The 4,691-nt window shown below is 32.5% G+C and overlaps 1 long non-coding RNA gene across 1 annotated transcript; it reads right to left on the minus strand.

Annotated features, from left to right (window-relative positions):
• Nucleotides 1-4,626, minus strand: LOC120355594. The gene is made up of 2 exons (XR_005573669.1): nucleotides 4,439-4,626; nucleotides 1-2,690 (listed from the first exon to the last, which is right to left on the minus strand). It is a non-coding gene; the product is annotated as an uncharacterized LOC120355594 (long non-coding RNA).
• Between the last annotated feature and the right edge of the window lie 65 nt (nucleotides 4,627-4,691).

The raw sequence follows: 4,691 nt of genomic DNA on the forward strand, positions 1-4,691 counted from the left end.
AACCATTGTCACTTGTAATAATGTTTATATTGTTATGTTATATACATTATATTGGTATGTATTATATTAATATCTTAACCTATCTGTTGGTATTTCATTTTATATTATATATTACTTTCTTACAACCATTGTCATTGTAATTATGTTTTTTGGAAAAATGAAGATTTGATTTGAAGAGTGGATGTACTAAATTTGGGGTATTCAGGGGGTCTTTGAGCTTGCAGTGGGGATTGGACAAATACTTACTATGAAATGCAAATTTCTTGACTGGCCCACACAGGTGGCCTCTGCCTCAAGGCGGCCTCGGGCGCCTCAAGGCCGCCTTCAGGCCTCAGACTCACAAAGTGTGTGGAACCGATACTTACATCACATTCAACAGTTTCTCATCACAATGATACCTCTACCACAACTGGTCGACAAAAAAAATTCCCCAAAACCCTATCATCCAAAAACCTTGGAGCATTCAATCCTCCATATTCATGATAATGCAGCAATATCTGAACGTCCAAACTGTAGAAATTCCTCTCAGAGAACAACAAAAGCAAGTCAAGAATGAACCGATTTGTTCCACCCAACATACAAAAGTTACTCTACCATAAAAAATCCAGTTCCATCTGTTTAGAAGCAATGTATTTGTCTGGTACAATGACTGTGCCAGAAATTCATCCGAACCTCCCTCAAATTTATGAAATATCCTCTGCTTTGGCCATCAAAAGATCAACTGATTTTTTGAAAAATATATTTTGGCCTATCAGACTTATCAGTCAACTAGGCTGAAATAAGGAAACCTGTCCAGGAAATGCTCAATAGTAATTCAACTATTCTTGGATGAAAGAAGTTTTGGTTCCTGAATCATGCATGGTTGGTTATATAATTACTGTTTACTGTAAAAGACTGAAAATATTCTTAATAATTGAACCCTACAGATCTGTTTTTCTTTTTGGAGGACTTGGTATTGATTAAACTATTCAAAATGACAAGTTTCAGTTGAACTAGAAAGTAAATAGAAATTGTGGGCTCTTGAACAATCTTGTCAAATATGAAGCTATGAAACTCATTTACTGTGAAAAAACAAAATTTCCCCAAATAGTCGAATAATTTAAACAGTTTTAGGATAAGATGGTAAAATGATATTGAGGGGGTATTGAGGTCAAGTCAAGGTCGAGTCATGGCCAAAGTCCGTCAGTGGTCAAGGTGGAAGTCAAGATTGAACCAGAGCCTCAATTTTCTACTTGAAACATTGCAATTATCTGTCTTGGAGTTTGCAGACTTGAAACTGCAATTATCTGAAGGTAGAGTGCTATTATTATTCTTTTGATTTATGGGATTGGCCAATGCTAAATATCTGGACTAATTTACAGAAATATACATGAAGATGTTTAATTTTTATTATTGTAAGCGATATTCTACTTCAACTTTTAGGCAGATATTAATTTTTGTTCAGTTTAATTTTAATTTAGATTTTAATTGAATGTATTTATTTATTCAGTCAAGTATTATTTATTGTCAAACAACAAACAGATGTGTTTATTATGCTGTTAGTATGCATTTTCAGTATTTTGTAAAAATTTGAATTAGAGGTAGGAAATGATATTGAAATACTTATTATTCTTAATTATAATCAATTATCTACTTTATGAAGTATAGGGGACTATGTATGTTGAAGATAGATAAGTATTATATTATTGGAAATTTAATTTGCTTATTTGAGGGTTTGTTTTTTAGAGGATTATCGCCCGGTTGCACAAAGTCTGATAGCTTTTAATCCCGATTAAATTTCATGAGAACTAATAATCAAAGAAGCCTTATTCTCAGAAATGCCTATGTATTGAAAATGTTGGGGTCTAATAATTATTCCTTTCTATTTATTTATTTATTTATTACTGTTATTACACCATCAATTTAAATTGGGCGAGGACATGTTAGGCCTTTCAGTGATATGTTCTATTTTTGTAAATAGGGTTGGAAATCGCTAGAAAGTAATTCTATTTTATGAACAAATAGAAAATAATAATGTATTCATGAATTTATAAAAATTATCAGCTGGAAATTAATTATTTGAATAATGATCGAGTGAGGTTTGCAGTCTCCCTGTCTGTCCATCAAGCATGATCAATCAATCAATTCTAAATTTAATTTGGAAATTAAGAAAATGTAATCACAAATCTTGTAATATAACTTTTTTTACAATAATAGATTTGAAATTGGTGAACTAGCATAACAATTTTATCATTGGAATTAATAGCTACATATTATGATATTCAGTTGAAATTTGATAATGGTACTCAATTGATAATAATTTATTATTGTAGGCCTAAAATCATCATCATTATCATCATCATAGAAATGAATGAATGAATAGTGGATAAATTTGTGATAATAGGCTATATATATAGTGACTGTTTAGTAAGCGAAGTGAATTAATTTTGAATATGGATTGAATTTTTATTCTTAATAAACAATGAAAATGAAATGAATTGATCTTTGTCACTCACCCTACATACACTGTACCCTCCTCTCCATAGTACTCCTTACAAATCACTTATTTTCCTTTTCTCCTTACATTGTTTTTATGTTCTTTACTCAAATATATCCTGCCTCTCCAGAGCCTCCTCCACTGCAGCATCTATTTTTGCCGCCAGCCTCCTCTGGATTTTGCAGGCTTTTAATTGTTCCTTGTTTTTTCGGTGCTGAAAACAAAAATCAAACCTTGAATAATTATTTATTTTAACAATCATTATCATATATTGTTGCATAAATTTGTTTTATTCATTCATTCAAGATGAGAATTGCTCCATTCTCATTAAGCATGATTCGCTGAATCGACTGTATTGTAGACTATAAATTGTTAAACCCTAGCAGATCGCATTAGGTGACGCCGGCGATTCCAACCATATTCAATCAAAGCTTGAGCATTTTCCCTCTGCCGTCACCATAATGTGGTTTGCAACAGTGTGCACAATGTTTGATATAGAAGTATTTATTGAAAGCATATATTTGTAATTTTTCATGTTTGATTCAGTCAAGAATGTAAAACATGCGAAAATATACGATGGCTCTTTCTCGTAGCATTTTCAGAGAAATCAATGTTGTTGTATGGAGTCAATTGCTAAAGATTATGGATTAGGGCAGCAGCAAATTAAAAAAAAAACCAAGTGGCACTTCTTGCTGCTGGGTTATCCATTGTGAGATTCAGGTTATAGAGTCAGTATCTTATAAATCTCTTATATAGATAGCTCTATCTATTTCCAACTCCACACATTTGCCGAATTGTTACTAGACTATGCACAAATATAAACTACCAAAATATTTCATTTCAATAATGAGAATTTATCATCAAATTATGGAAAAATATATCTCCATGATGTATGGAATATATTTAAGATATGTTTTATAATTATTAGAAAGAATCATCAATCAATATCATATCAGATTTACAGGGAATACTTGAATCAGAGCTATCCACTGTAGTGGTGGAAAGAAAAAGTGGCAATAATGACTTCCTATCATTCCCACTGTCTTTATAACATGAATCTCAGTCTAGTTCCATTCGAATCAACACATTCAATTACATTTTAATTGTATATAATAATTAATATTCATATAATGATTCAATATTTTGTATTATACAGAACATTCCTCAAGTCACACACATTCAAATAAACATATCTGTAAAAAGTGGGGTTTTATATTCATTGTGTGGCTACTGGAAGATAGCATTACTGTTAATGAATGAAAAACATAAATGTGTACAGATTATAACTGGTATACAGTATTGTTTTGTGTACGATAATGTAATAGCATGCCCTTTTTCCAATAGCAAGGAGTGTTCCTTCTTGAACAGTATTTTACCAGTATTCAATGCCCCCCAAATTTTGTTCCAGTGGGGTTAATTTTCAGTTTATTCAGAACTGAACTGAACAGGGAATACCAGGTGGTTTCTTTATCATCAGAGAGCTAGTACTCCTGAACGCTGCAACCCATCGGAGTACAGTATTTCGATGGGGCATTGCACCTCGAGCATTGCAACTCTAAAATATTGACGCAAAAGCATCGCACTGTGACTACAGATTCATTGTTTCTAGAAAAACTGCTTCACAGCGAAAACACGAAGTTGTACGTCCCAACGCTCATAGCAACTGAAATGGCATAGTATGGGCCGTCTGCCAACATTCGTTCGAGGGCAATAACCCCCCACCCAATCACCTAGTACTAGCAGTTTGAAAAACATGGTTGTGTTTTCTCTGCACCACCCTGTATAAACATCCCATTATTCATAGACAGATTTATTTGGATTTTCGCGACTTAATGAACGTACTCATATTATTAATAATTCAATATTCAATTGTAACTAATAATATTAATAATCAATATTAACCAAATACTGTAATATTGTAATTACTGCAATATTTACTTAGAAATATGTTGTTACACTTACAGTTTGGATGTAATTCTTCAACATATCATACGGAGTGTGTTGGGGGTTTGGTGCCCTCTCAAAGGGCAACAAATAAGAGAGGCCCACCCAGGAATGCCTCCCATCCCCCATCCACTGCACATAGAACGAAATTCTATAAACATCGTTGGAGCACACTGAAAACAAACATGGAGAAAAAATTAAACTTATTCTGCTTATTTTAAAAAACTAGTGAATATGAATACTGTAATAATCTACTCTAGTAATAATCAAT

Source organism: Nilaparvata lugens, unplaced genomic scaffold (assembly GCF_014356525.2).
Source record: "Nilaparvata lugens isolate BPH unplaced genomic scaffold, ASM1435652v1 scaffold3242, whole genome shotgun sequence".
Taxonomy (NCBI): Eukaryota; Metazoa; Arthropoda; class Insecta; order Hemiptera; family Delphacidae; genus Nilaparvata; species Nilaparvata lugens.